The sequence below is a fragment of the Miniopterus schreibersii genome, assembly GCF_964146895.1.
Source record: "Miniopterus schreibersii genome assembly, chromosome: 8".
Lineage (NCBI taxonomy): Eukaryota > Metazoa > Chordata > Mammalia > Chiroptera > Miniopteridae > Miniopterus > Miniopterus schreibersii.
The window spans coordinates 35,766,229-35,781,837 of NC_138109.1; the positions used below are offsets into that span (position 1 = coordinate 35,766,229).

Sequence of the window (15,609 nt, forward strand, 5' to 3'; positions counted from 1 at the left end):
TGGGATATGTTACTGGAATTGAACCTGAACTTCACTCTGTGACCATTGGGGACCCATTGGTGGTTTTAGAGCAGAGGAAAGCTGTTTTCAGAGCTGTGGTTTAGAAACAACTCTCTCTCACTCTTCAACTACTATTCTGTACCTATATCTCTTTGTCTTTAGTTTTACAGGTTACTATTCATAAGAAAAACATAATAAGATCTCAAGATTTCCACTAATAGGTAAAAAAAAAAATGTATCTCTGAAGTTAAGTGGGAATGATATTCTCAGGGAAGATTTCAGGAAAAAAACGCTTTTAGAAACAGATGGTATCTCAGAGCCTCAAGTCTGTTGGCTTATAACACCAAGGCAACGAACTTTATGCCAACAATTAAACTAGTCTTCCCAGTAAAATGGCAAACCCTTCAATCACATGGCTCTCCATGATACTGCCAATATGAAGTGTTTGGATTCCTCAGGGGAAAATAAGAAGAAAACTTTGCAGCAGCAGTAACTGAAAAAAGAAGATTGCAGTGTAAGGAGATAAGGAAAGACAAGTAATATTTCCTCGACAGCTAGCCAGTGCTATGTCATATGCCAGGTGCTTGCCATTCACTAGCTCACTTTGTTCCTAGAAAGCAAGGACACAGACTCTAGCCTGCATGACCCTAAAGTCCACCACAGTATGGGCACTTTTTAGTTCTGGGGTCCACCCTAGTCCAATCAAATACGTCCATGGAGTGAAAGAAAGAAAACGTCTGTTGATGAGGGAGGCATTTAAGGTCGCTTATGGTGAGTTGGTCACATAATAATGGTAGTTAACCCTGAGACAAAGACTCCTCTGTGATGGTTATGGTTCTAAGAGTTTTAGGTCCATTAACTCTCATAATTCTCAGGACAACTCTATGATGCAGGTACTAATATCCCAGCCTCACTTTACAGATGAGAAAATGGACATACCTGGTGGGTAGATACTTTGCCCAAGGTCACAGTTGACAAGCAGGTCCGAGAAGTGAACCCAGACAGTCTCCCACAGGAGTCCTGCACTATCCTCAAGGCCATGCCACCTTTTATATTATAATTGGCATCATAGAAGCACCGTGTCTCTCCAAACAGAGCAGAAGTCCATAACAAACATCTCCCAATCCTATAAGAGTGTTTTAATAAAGGAAAAGAGCCAGCATTAATGAGCACTTTGCTGGATGCATCCGCATTAAACTATTGTTATCACTTAATGGTAAAAAATGTCCCTTGAGTAAGTAAATGACTTGCCCAAGTTTTTATAATTAGTAAATGACAGAGCCATGACTCAGACCCAAGTCTTCTGACTCCAAGTCCAGCACTCTTTATAGTTCTACTACACCAAGGCATTTCTGCCAATGTCAAGAATTACAGATAAACCCTGTTTCCCTCCCTCTTAACGCCTTCAAATGATTTTATCACCCACAACCTGGAAGGTAGTGACAGAGGCCCCCTTCCATGCAGGGGCACTGGGGAAGCTGAGAAGCTGACCTCCAGGCCTTCCACACTTGGCCGGCACCAGGCTTTTGAGTGTTATCTATACCCCACACCAAAGAAGAGGAAGCCTGGAGCTCTGGAATTCAGAGCTGGCAGGGAGCTGAGACCGCACTAGGCTGGGGCTTCTTGGCCGGGCTCCCATCCCAGCAGGACAATGGAGCAGAAACCAGGCTCTGGGGAGCAGGCCAGGTGGTCATAGTGAACAGCCATGAAGATGTCAGGTTGGGGAGCTGCAGCCCAGTGCTGCTCCTGGGGGGGGTGGGGGAGTTCTTCCTTGGCTGTGTTCACTCTGGGTAACTGCACATCTGATTTTTTCTGGACCTTTTCTCTGAAGACAGAGCTCCTAAGAGTCCATCAGGCTGTGCTCTCACTGGCTCCGGCCCTGAGAAGCAGAGCCTTAAGGAGCAACGGTTATTGCTGAGACCTGGTGGGGCTGGGGCGGCAGGGACTGACCTCACCTACACCCCTCTGTAGGGAGTAATAACAACAACAGAGATGGTGATAATCACCATCTGCAGATCACTCGCTATGGACAGTCGCGAACACGCCCATCTGCTGATCCTACCCATATTTAAAGAGGGAGAGACGAGGCTAAGTGATTCTCCCAAGGTCACATAGCAAATAAGCCCCAAACCAGGATTTGAATTCACATCCGAGTCCCCAAGCTTTCCCCCGCACAGTGCTGTCACCCGAGTGGATAGATGATCCACAGCAGGCTAGGGAATGGCCTGGAGATTGACCAAATGGGCTCATTACTCCCTAGATGAGAAGGAGAAGAAAAGAGGGAAAGTCGGGAAAATAATGAGGATGAAGGAGCCAGAGGCCGCGATGGATAGGAGGGAGCAATAGCGGGAGGAGAGACACTAGGACAAAGCTGGCACTGACAAGCTGATGCCATTCCAACAGGTCCGGAGGACAGAAAGGTGGAGGAGGGTTACCGGCTTCGTAATTGCTCTTCCGACCTCAGCTCCCCAAAGATCAATGGGTGTGCCAGCAGCCTCATTGACTGAGTGCTCCCCCTGTCCCCCAAAGCCAGCTGCCTCTCCAGAAGCAGAAAGAGGGACAGGAAAGATCAGCAGTTTCCAAAGGCTGGGGACCGAGTCCCCCTCGTGTAGTTTCCATGCCTGGGAGCCCACACTCTGCTCTGGGGGCCCAGGGGCCACCTCACTTCTCCGAGGGCAGGGTGCAGGGAGCTGGCCGTTATTGATCCTGGGGTTCTGACGCGCGCGGCGCTGGGCTCCAAGCACTGCTACGCTCGAGTCTGAGAGTTCAAACACGGGCGGCTCCATTTTTTCTCTTTAATGATTCACTTTGTCTTTCCGCAGCGCCTGTCTCAGAGATCAGCAATTTACAACTGTCCCTGGACATGCTTGCCAGCCCCCGGGAAGGAGGGAGGGAGGGAGGTCAGGGAAGGTAAGCAGAACCCAAGTGACAGGGGCACCCGTCTCCCACGTGCCTTCCAGCATGGGGTGCCTCCTCATATCAGGTTCAGTACCCACATCTGCCACGTTCAGGCTTCGGGGATACACAGCACTGAGAACTTCTACCCATTTTCTTCTTAATTCCTTGAAAAACTGCTGTCCTGAGTCCCTAAATCTATCCTTTGTTCTGGGGGATTGGTCTGGAGAGCCCCTTGACAGATCGGCTCAGGGGCCTTGGAGAAGTTACTTAACATAGCTGTACCTCAGTTTCCATGACTATAAAATGGGGACAATCAACAAGTGTTCCTTATAGCGTTCAGGTGAGGATCAAACGCGTTAATACATATGCAGTGACTGGAACAGAGCCAGGGGTTCCGTGGCAGTGCAATGGAAGTTTCTCAGAAGGAAGTTAAGGACTTTCTGGACTGTTCCCTCCCCTGAGCCTAACCTGAGACGTCAGCTCTTTGCAACCTTGCTCTGGATCAAACAGAACAGCGGGGAGCATCACTGGGAAGAGAGTGAGATGGAAGAGGAAGGGAGGAAGGGGCACTAACGTTTGCTGCGTCTCAGTGACATGCTAGACATATGGTGAGGCTTCCACAGGTGTTGCTGTTTTTTTAAATATGAGTAAATACATAAAATGATAGTGACATGAGTGGAGTGAACCCAGGGCGGGAGCACTCCAGGCAGGGCAGCTCCCACTAGAGGACATTAAATGCACAAGCTCACTTAGTCCTGACAATAATAGAAAAAACATGCCTATTCATTGTCCCCATTGTCCAGAGGACTCAGGCTCAGGGAAGCTGGGACACCTGAGCTTTGGTGCCAGGATTCAAAGCTGAGTCTGCGACTGAGCTGTACCACTGAAGCTATGAGATTATTAGGAGCCTAGGTTTTCTGGAGAACAGGGCAATGAAACCTGCTTAATTCACAGACCCAAGTAAGGAGAGCCAGGCCGCTCATTCAGGAAGTGTCTCTACAGCCACAATCATAGCAGGTGGGCGGGCAGGGCATTAAACCTCCTCAAGGTTCATCCGAAGAGACAAAGGCTCAGCGAAGTCAAGTGGTTTGACCAAAGGCACAAGCAGACACGGGTTAGGTGGCTCCCACAGTATGCTGTGCTTCTGGTCTCGTGGCCTTGCTATCATCACAGGGCTTCCCTCGGACATCCCCTCTGCAGAGAACCCTTTCCAGGACACCTTAGCTAAACAACACCCGCCATCGCACTCTGCTGACTGCACCATCCTGGCTTCATGACGCTCATCACTGCCACTCACCACGGCATCATATAGTTATTTTATTATCGGCCAACATCATCAGAAGGTAAGCTTCATGAGGGCAGAGGTGTACATCTATTTTGCTCACTGCTATATAGATTTCCAGTGCTTAAAACAGTGTTTGACATATGATCGCCACTCAATATTGCTGAATGAATGAGGTAATTAATCACACCATATAATTTTCTCATCACTTTTCAAATCTCCACTATTTAAGATCTCAGTGAGGTCAGGGACTGGATTACCAGTGTGTGTTCAGTATCTAGTAGAGTGTCCGGCACCTCCTAGGTGCTCAGTAATTGTTCTAAAATGAATAAATGAATGAATGAATGAATGAATGAATGGATGGGGTAAAACTGAGTTTTCAGCTCTTACCTTGGTCTTTGTTTCTCTCCCCCAGGCACTGGAACGTTCACTGGGAAGGATGAGATTGAAGGTACCCTTGTGTAAATGTGGCTCAGCCAATGAAAGGGGAGGGGACATGTGTCCTGGGGCAGGTATGAAATGTAGACTTTGTCTTCTACTGCCTACAGTGACTTAATAGAAAAAGACCCTGGAAACATCTCCAGTGACTTTGACATCTTGGAACTAAAGATGACTCTGGGACACAGGTGGCGCTCTCATTTTTCAATAAAACTTTATGACTCAATCAAGACTCTGAGGGATATATATTTTTTTAATGCACAAGAGGTCTGTGGCTTCAGAGGGTGTGTAAACTCTTCCTCATATCTTGACAGAATATTTTGCCATCCAAGGGAGGAAAAATAAGCCCAGCTAGGTAAGCATCCGGAATAACAGATGTGTTTTTCCAAGATGATGCCCAAGGGAGAGAAAATAAAGATTTTGCTGGATGCAGATGTCCTAAAAGCAGCGAGTTGATCCTGTAACCTTGCCAAGGCAATGCCTGCTGTTCTCAACACTAAGCCAGAGTGTGAGAAAAGAGAGGAATATTCAAAGAGCAAATCAATTTGACGCTCCAAGGCAAACAAGAACAGACACAGGAAGGCTCTCCGTGTTGAAGTCAATCATTAAAATCGGTCTGTGCCTCTCCTTCCTCACTGATATAGGGTTTGAGCAGAGCTAGTTATGCCTTGGAGGGAGTGAGACATGCTGGAAGGAATCAGAGAGGTCTGGGGTTGGGATTGAGGCTCTCCTCTGCTGCTTACTGCATGACCCCAGGCAAGTTACTTAGCCTCTCTGATTTGAGGACTGTTGAGAAGACAGACCCTACCCCAAATATCTACCCATCCTGCCACTGATGCTTGATATTATTCCATTAGCAGCAATGATTCCCTGTTTTTAAGAATCTCCACTCTGCAGTCTTGGTTGAATCAGGAGACCTCAGAGGCCACATTCTAACAATGCACCAAGGACACTCAGCTACTAAAGAGCCAAGCTGTGACTCAGGCTCCTATCTGCTTCACTCCAAAGCCTATGATCTTTTCACTATCCCTTTTTCTTTCTATATATCCATCATGAAAACCAGAACCCACAGAGTGGGCGCAAATGAAATCAAGCTTATTACTTAATGCTAATTAAGGGAGCAGTGTGGTACAGGAAAAATAGCACTAATATGGAGTCTGGAAAATCCACTTCAAATCCCAGCCTTGGGCATTTATGACATTTTTATGACCCTAAGAAAGACTGTGTGTTTTACTTCACTGAGCTTATTTCTCCATGTGAAAAATGGGGTTAATGCCAGTGTCAGTCTAAGATATGTTAAGTTGTGATGCAGTAAGAAATAGCACCAAAATGTCAATGACTTAAAGCAATAAAGATGTTTGTGGGTTTTTTTGCTCATGTCTCTCTCAGTTCATTTGGACACTCTTCTCTATCTTAGCCTCACTCCAGGACCTGGGATGATGGAATAGCAGCTGAATGGAATGCTTCTGGCCACCCTGGGCAGAGAACACAGAAAACCCAAGATGACCGGACACCTGCACTTTGCTGCTCAGCTTAACAAACATGACTTCTGGGACCTCACAAGTCCTTGGACAGAACCGGTTGCATCGTCTCCCCAATCACTGCCGTCCAGGAGTCCTGCTCCTACTATGCTCTTAAAAGAATAGAGAGCTGGAATGTTTTCATGAATGGTATTAATGGCTACCTAGCTGCCCATCCTGGCTACCTCAAAGGGATGCTAATAAGATTAAATGAGAAAATAGGTAGGAAATGAGAAAATATGTAGGAAAGTATAGCATAAAGAATAAACTTTACTTCTTGAGCCTTAAAATGCAATTAATAAATAACTCTCCATCTCTTTTCTCTGCCCCCATTGGAATGCACTTTCTTCTGAGAACTGTGACTGTGGGGACTTCTAAGTGCCTGCTGAGGTCAGAGGCTTGCATGCCTAGTTCAATAGTTCAGGACCCGGGAAGGAAGCATATCTTTCACTATGGCAAGACATTAAAACGGTAACACAAACTTTGAAGCCGTGAAAAAGGTGTTCAAGCCATGAGAAGGATTATAGAATTGGGGGATTTTAAATCTGCAAGGGATCCCAGTGTCCTCAGCCCATGGGCTCACTTTTTCAGAGGAGGAAAGAGAAGGCCAGACAAGGGCCATTACTTGCCCACGGTCACACAGCAAGATGGTGGCAAGGCCAAGACCAGAGTTTAGTGCTCTCCTGCCCCTCAGCCACACCATGCTGTAGGTTTTTCATTCCTATGAGGAGTGTTTATGCCCCACCCAGACTGGCTTGTGGGCAAGCTGTTTTTCCTTTAAGCTCTTGAGCCATTGATCTAGCAATACCCCAAAACCATTCCTCTCTCATTGAGTATGGAAAAATAAAGGGCCATCTATAGTTTAACCAGTCTGCAAAGGCCTAATTAAATACGCCTTATTACATGGTCCTGGGGAAAGATTCTAGGAAATCTGAGATTAAAATTTTTTTTTAAAAAAAAAAACCCAAATTCCTGTCTTCAAAGAGCTTCCTGTCTAGTGAGGAAGGAGACGCGAGTACACAGACAAATTATAGCATCAAGATGGCTAAGTACAAGTTACTCTGAGGGTGCTATGGGAGCCGAAAAGTGGGAGTAGGGGCAGGAGAAGGGGTGGGATGGGAAGCAGTCAGGGAAAACTTCCTGGAGGAGGTTTCACCTGAACTGAACCCTTGAAAGATGATGGGGTAGAGTGGGGGAGATAGTCAAAGGTAGGAGAGAGGAAGAGCAGTCTAGGCTGAAGGAGGGCCCGGGCAGAGGACTGGAGAGGAAAAACAGCACAGCTCATTCAGGGGACAGCTGGACCCGGGCATCTCTGTGGAGGGGACAGGATATCACTGAGAGGTAGGCAGGGGCCAAATCTCCAGGCCTTGATGAGCTAAGCCCAGGAGTCTCGCCATCCATCATCTGAAAGTTTGAAGGTGTGGGATCCCTGTTATGGTTGCAGCTAGTCAGTAGACTGTGGGAAGACGGGCTGTAGGGGTTTGAAATTTACTCTTCTCTGGCACAAACCAGTCAAGTAGCTCAGAGGGGAAAATGAACACACTTCAACAAAGCTCTAAGTTGTGGTCTTTGATAAGTGCTGTTCTTGGGCATCAATAAACCAGCACAAGCCCCTGCTTCCTTCTCCTCGGCTCCCTGAGTGGAGGCGCAGGATTCCTTATAGGTCTTTCCCCATCCAGCCTCTGCAGGGGGGATATTTCTGGTGAAAAAACAAAGTCACATCAGCTGCTCATTTCCTTGTTTTCCTAATTGTGGAATAAGCATGATCACCTTAAAGAACACAAAATAGATTTCAGTTACTCGGTATGAGACCTTGGGCCGAAGGCCACATTGTCCTCCTCGGGAGTCCCCATCACCCTGTGCTCCTTGACACCCAGCACGCCCGTCTTTTCCAGGGCCTTCTCTAGCGCTGCACTCTGTCCCCTGAAGGCAGAGCTCCCTGTCTGTGCCTGGGGAGCCTGGTGTTGGGGGAGCTCGGTAAGTGCCAGACAATGGAAAGGACGGTGAACAGACACCGCAAACTTAGGGCCCGGTCCTTATTGTGTGACTTCAGTTGTGAGAAAGTTCCTACAGTGAACTCAGCCTACGGTAACATTTCAATGTGCGTTTAGCAATCCTTCATTCAACCTAAATGATAGGCACTGTCCTAGTCGTCCATGGCGCATCAGTAAATAAACTGAGCAAGATGCTCGTGTGTGTTCTAGAGAGGGGCAGCCGGTGAACACACACAGGATACAAGGAGAGGTAGGATGATTTCTCTAAAGAGGAAATAATCAAGCAACAGGAAGGGAAGAGGGAGGCCCGGGGGGCACAGGGAGGTTTTCCCCCCGCGAGGTGGCTTTTGGGAGACCAGCAGGCAGGGAGGGAGCGAGCCGCGAACATATGTTTAAGCCCAACATCCCGAAGAGGGGGCCGGCCAGGGCAGGCCCTGGAGAAGGCTCCCTGTTCCCTGTGTCGTCAGGGAGCAAAAAGTTCATTGCGGCCAGAGAAGAGACAGCAGGGCAGAAACGTAGGTCAGAGATCCAAATTGGCCAGAAGGGGCCTCTAATTGCCTATTTAAAAACTACATGTTGAAAGCCTTTAAGTAGCTTTTTAAAATCTTGAGCTGCTAAGCCTCAATTTTCTCATATATAAAATGGGAATAATTGTTTGTACCTCGTAGGATTGTTGAGATCAAATGAGATGCTCTTGGCACAAGAAAAACTTCAATAAATGTTATAGTGAAGGTTAGCCATTGTTATAGCTGTTATTATTGTTATTTTTTCTTTTCTTTATATGAAGCTCAGGGCTTCCTTCCTCCTACTTTCTTTTCTGCTGTGGATACGGATGTCACTAGGCTCCCCTGTCGCCTTCCTACCGCTCTGCCTTCCTTTTGGCTTCGGGAAGGAAAGGAGATCGCTTCCGAGTTGCTTGGAAACAGTCCTATTTTACAAGGTGACTCACTGATGAGCCACATCCAAGAGGAGAGTGCTGCACGTCCGGCTGCGACAAGAGCGATGTAGTTCCAGCCTGTAAACAAGCCGGGATCGGGGGCCACCCCTCCTCCGAGTGTGGGGTACTAGTGCGCTGCAGAGGCTTGTCAGAGGCTGGGTCAGCCTGAGGCCCCCAGTTACGGGGCAGCTTCTCTGAGCTCAGGTCCCTTCTCTGTAAAGTGGAAAAATGAACAGTACCTCAGAGAAGGAGAGAAAAAAATACAGGGTGTCCCAAAAGAAGTATACACACACTTTGAATAATTATTAAGGCAGTGTTTCTTTTCAAAATTTCAAAAATTTCTTTTTCAATATTGAGCTATCAGCTGTTAAAGTGCGTATACATTTTTTGGGACACAATATAGATATGTTGTGTATATACATATACATATATATATTGTGTGTGTATACACACAAACACACACACACACATATATAAGTTGCATAAAGGTGGGATTATGCAGAAATGTCAAATAAGTGATGATTTTATTGGGGAAAATCACCTATGGACAAAGGGCAGGGTCACACAGCGGGCTAGCAGCAGAGGTGCATCTGCGACAGAGCCGTGAGACTGCCTTTGAAAGCAGATGGGTAGGATGCACCTGGGATTTTATATTAGGCATTTAATGAGAGCCAGTGAAATAAAAGAATAGTATTTAATCAGGAGGAAAAACAAATGAACCTGTTTTTATAGAGGACGCTGGATTGTTGGCTTGTGAAATTGCCTCTTACCCAGGAGTACTAGGTCCTGTGCAGACAGGGCGATGTCTATATCCACCCCCACTATGTGATCTGTTCTAGAATCCTCTGGGTTAGAGGTTCCTTCTAAAAAAACAAACAAACAAAAAGGCAAATTCCATGAGGCTTCTGCCCTCTGTATAAATGAGAGATCCAGTGGCTGCAGGTTCTTGATAGTTATATTTCTCTTAATTTAAATCGCTATATAAAACCTCATATTTTAAATATGACCAGTCTCCTTTAAAAAGTGCTAAAATCTTCTAGCGAAACGAAATTATTTTTTTCCTAATGCCTCCAACCCTCCTCTACTTTTCCTGTTGGGGTATGCTACATGCTTCCACTAAAGTATTTAAATGTTTTTAATTAGATGATGATAAGGCATTATTTTCCAAGTCTGCCCTGCATGGGGCCGAATCATCACTCTCATTATGTTCCATTTCAAACAGGGGGTCTAGGAAAGGAATTCATTAGCAGAGCCCCTGAATGCTGTGGGCTGACCTCCCCTGATAATGCCACTGCCTGGAATCAAATTTCCATCTCAGTACCTTTTACTGAAGTTCGTCATGGTGCGTGCGTGCGTGTGTGTGTGTGTGTGTGTGGTGACAAACCACATATATATACACACACACACACACACATATACATATATACACACACATATATACATACATATATCTATAGATATAGATAATTATATGCCTGTTAGGTCACTCTGCCAAACACAGGCTTTTTCAAGAAGGCCCCAAAGATGGGAAGAAGCTAGGACTGAGGGACCTCAATCTGACACTGGGGCTTAATGAATGCCAGTCACATCTGCTGGGGGAATCGGCTATGAATTCAGCATGATTCCCAGACAGAAAACTATAGTTTCAAACAGGGAACACACAGAGCTCAGACATTAATATTGAAGATTCCAACCTCTCTCCAAGAAGACTTTCTTGTTTTACAGCTCTTCTCTCTAACCGTAGGAGACTAAGGTGTGTTTGAACAAGAGCTTTGTCTTAATATTTTTGTGGAGAGCATCTTGAAAGACATTGAGAATATGAGACATGGGTGTTAATCAGAAGGTGAGTTTTTATAGATACTGAAGAACCATAAAACCTAACAGAAAGCAGATGCTGAATAAATATAGATCTTTCTCTCCCACTTGGATTCCTCTCAGCAAAATGCGTCCCTATCCTATGTCCCAAAGCGTTTTGGTAAAAAAAATATGAACAGCGCCCTTTGGGAAATGGGCATCAGGGAGGGATATGGAGCACCCCCTTGATGGCATCTTTGGGCAGGAAACAGGAAAACCAGAGACACCCACTCTAGGAAATAAGTGTGACTCTAGAATTATACTCTACCAGGTGTGATGGGCAATAAAATGAACTCTCTCAGTGGTGACACAGTAGGCTGTTCACATATTTATTTATTCTGTTCATTTATTCAATGAATGTTTCTTGAGCACTGTCCACACAGCAAGCACAGTGTCAGGCTCCGGGACATGATGCCAACAAGACACCATCTCTGCCCTCCAGGAGCTCACCGCCTGGTGGGAGAATCGAGGCTACAGACAATGTCACAGCACCATGAGAGAGGTCGGCCAAAGCAGCCACAGCAGCGCGTGGGAGGGGCTGTTTATGAGATCCGGGGAGACCCCCAGGCAGGAGCCCAGGGCAGGGGGCGAAGAGCAGCACAGTGGGGAGCACATCCCAAGCAGAGGAAGGCGGCACCGGATAACTGAACATTCAAGTGCTTTGTAAGCCACAGCTCAGCAAAATGGGTCACGGGCCCCCTACTCCACCACCTAGCACATGTCATTGCTTTTGACTTGATTATAATTTAGTGACTTGTGAAAATCCACACTATTTTCCCCACCCTAGCCTAGGAAACGCAGTCCCAAAGCGCAGCCGAAAAATGAGGTGCCAATAGTGGCTTTGCTTCCCTCTTACTGTGTCATTTTTGGGAAAGGCACTTAATTTCCCTGAGGCTTAGCATTCTCCTCTGTAAGACAGCCACAATAACTGCCTCGCAGAGCTGTTACAAGTGTTAAATAAGGTAGTGTGTGCGCAGTGCCTAGGACTGTGTCTGTGGTGTTTACAAGCACAGGGCATTTCCTGCCACTAATATTGCCACTCGACTGCTATTATTATTTGAACAAAGATTGAAGTTTTAAGTTAATGTCTTTGACTGCAACTGTTTCTGGAAGGAGAGATGTATTAGGAGAAAGACTGCCTCTCGATAGAAAAGGTTTTCAATGTTCTCTATTAGGAATCATGAGCAATCTGACCTTGTAAAAAAATAAAATGGTCTGAATTCTTTACATCCTGGCTTGATTCCTAGAGGCAGCTAAAGTGATATTAGAGACAAAGAGAAACATTGCAGGGAAGGCAGCAGCCTTAATTTCCAAGGTGAATGAGATGGATAGCCCCAGTGCCCAGCGGTAAACCTCTTAGTATTTATGAAACTGAAATTACACTATTCCAATAAAAGGGACGGTTAAAGAAGGGTGCACTCTACATAATGGCCTGTTGTTAGGCCTTCCTGATTACCTGCGCGCTGTTTTCATGAAAACCTCCAGCTCCCCGTGTTTCGGGGCCACCATCCGCTGGGGGCAGACAGGAACCGTTTATTTAGCTAAATGAAAATTCACTTAAATAAAAAATACTAGTGGCGTTGGGTTGTAGAAACAATTACCTAGACTTGACATCGCAGCTGAAAACCTGGGCAGTAAAAAAAGCAGGTCGCGGGCACGGATTACACCGCGGCCGCCCCGACATCAAAGGCGGCCGCCTTGTTTCTTCAGCTGCAGTCTGAACAATATTTCTCTTTGATCTCGGACACTAAGAACCAGCATGGGGGAGGCGGGGGAGGGAAGGAGGTGCCCGTGTGGATGCGTGACAACGTGTAGCCCACTGATGTTGTGCGGTTGAAATGCCAAGAGGGGTCAGGAAAACATCATTTAAACAAGCAGCTGAAATCTAGAAAAAAAAATCAAGATAACAGGGCTTCATTCAATCACTCAGTCAACAAGCCTTTTTGGAGAGGCAGCCCCGTGCCCATTCTGCAGCCCACCGGGGAGGGAAGCGGGGGACAGGGGCTGCGTGCCTTGGCCTCAGAGGGCTGGACAAAGTCCACGGTGGTGCTGCTGCCTGCAAGACCCTGGACACAGCACTTTTTGCATCTCATTTTTCCCCTCCAGTTCTAGCAGGCCCCTGCTCCCTTTCACTTCCCACCAGGCTCCTGCCCCTAAATGTAGTCTTCACATGCCCATCTCCCCTTCCCTCGCCCTTCCCCAAATTTACGACTTCCTTTTCATGGGCACCCAGTCCTACCTTTAGCCCTTAGGCCCCACTTCTGAACCCTCAGGCTGGCCCTTCAATCAAGAGGGACAATTAGATGAGTATAGAGTACTGACCTGGGTCCTTTTTCATCAAAACACCAGTAAAAAGAAGCCAGTGGCCGTGACTGATCTAGTCAAGAGTCACTCTTAATCCGGGGAGGGTCCCCGGCTGGAGTCCTAAGTGGAGGGCAAGCGCCCAAGTGGAATCAGGTCTCTGTCAGCAGGAAGAAGCAGGGAGGGGTAGTTTTGGGTGGCAGCCAACTGTGCCTGTGACAGGCCCTCACAGCCATCTCTTCCTCCTTCACCCCGACGTCCCACAGCTCTGTCACGTATCCCCCTCACCCAGACTACCGCAAGAGTTTCTAGCTGGGCTCTCTACTCCCAAAATAACTTCTACTCCAACACCGATTCTGCAGCTAGAGTGAAGTCTGCATAATACGAAAAGAAGTATATCTGGTCTCTATTTAAATATTCCAGTGGCTCCCGACCAGAATAAAACCAAACGCTTTCGGGTGGCGTACAGCCCCCATACAGACCCCGAGTTCCATCTGCCTCCCATTGTATGTTAGTTACCCCTCTCGCTGGGGACACAGATCATGCCCTTCTGCCTGATGAGCCCTGTTTATCATCACTCAAGGCCCCACTCAAGAGCTTCTGTTTGAGCCCCTGGACACACGGAGGCCCAAAGCACGGAATGTAGTTGCTGGGCACAGAGGAATGGTGATTTTGACCAAAGGCAGTTCAGTATGCAACTGGGAAAGCTAAACACAGTGGCTAGGGACAGAGGGGATTTGGGAGCAGGACAGTTTAAATAAAGGGTATATTCAGGAGGCTGAAAGAAAAAGGAAAAGAGACAAAGCACAAGAACAGCAATAGAAGAGCACAGATATGGGGCATGGAAAGAGTTCTGCGAGGCTGCCTGAGACTCTGGAGAAGGGACCTGAGATAATGCCTGGGGCCTTCTTACATGGGGAGGGGACTGTAGGCACTGTAGGTCCTCCAGGGCCCTCTGCTCCAGGTGCATTGCTTGCCCTCTGCTTGCTCTGTTCTTACTGCAGAATCCTGCTCCCTGCTGGCCATATTTTCTGAGCCCCTACATGAGCTGGCTTCTAGTGAGTGTGGAAACAGAGGACAGGAAGGAGAAGCTCATGATTCCCTCCAGCTCAGCCTTGAGCAGCACCAGCAGCAGTTCTGTGTCCCTGTGGCTAGACGCACTGCTGGAGGGAGCCACTGGGGCTCAGCTTCCTCCAGGTGACTGGCTGCTGGGCTCTAGGGACATCACCCTCTCACTCTGTCCCTCCAGGCTAAGGGTGGTAGCAGCTTCCTGTTGCTGTTAATGGCAGAATGCCTCACAATCTCCCGTTGGCTTTCCAGCTCCTCCATCACTGTGTAATCTATTCTCTGAATTAAATTTCCTCTGTCTTACATTTTTCGAGTGGATTTGTTTTCCTGATTGGACCCAGAGTGATGTAGGCACTGAGATAATCTGTAAGATTTTCTGTGAAATCCCTCCCTACTCCCTCTTTTGTGTGCTTTTAAGCAGCAGAATAACATGATGATGCAGAGCGAAGGGCTGGCAGTCTGGGAGACCAGAACTCAAACTCCAGGCCCGCCTTTTGCTGGTTGAAATTACCCAGCCTCTATATAAAGTCTGAGTTTCTTCAACTGAGGTTAATAGCAGTATCCTCTTCTCAACCACTGTTAGGACTAAATAAGGTATCATATCCAACACATTTAGGCCAGCCTGACACAAAGTAATGGCTCAAGAAATGGTCCCTTATACCTGCATCTATCATAACACCTCTTCACTGTTCCTACGTGACTTATAGTCTCTGACTTCCTCCAGAGCGGTGCTTATTAAACTTTAACGTGCATTCTCAGAACTCAGTGACTGAATTAAAACACAGATTCTGACTCAGAAGCTCTGTTGTGGGGCCTGAGATTTTGCTTCTCTAGCACTGTCCCCAGCTGATGCTGATGCTGAGGTCCAGGACCACACCTACAGTGGCAACTCTCAACTCAGATGGTTGGCAGGTTTTTTCTGTAAAGGGCCAAACAGTAATTATTTCAGGCTTTGGGGGTCGCTCTGACTCTGCTGCAACTACTCAACTCTACCAGTGAGACTTTATTCACAAAAACAGGTCGTGGTGGGCTTTGGCCCCGGCGCTGGAGTTTGCTGATTCCTGCTCTAGGCCATAAGCTGTCTCAGGATGTGGTCTACTCTACTGACCTCCTGATTCTCCTCACCAGCACAGAGCCTGGCACAGAGCCTGGCACAGAGCAGCCACCCAATAAATGTTCGGTGTGCAATTAAGCAAACCCATAGAGTAGACTCAGTCTTTACTATAGAATCAGAAACTCTAAAGCATATATTTATTGAGCATATACTATGTTCCAGAAAATGTTCTTAGTACTTGATAGATGTGATTTTCTTTAATG

General features: G+C 47.0%; 1 protein-coding gene across 1 annotated transcript in view; it reads right to left on the bottom strand.

Moving 5' to 3' along the window:
* DAB1 (DAB adaptor protein 1) overlaps window positions 1-15,609 on the bottom strand; it is an 895,228-nt gene that overhangs the window by 771,418 nt on the left and 108,201 nt on the right. The window lies entirely within an intron of this gene.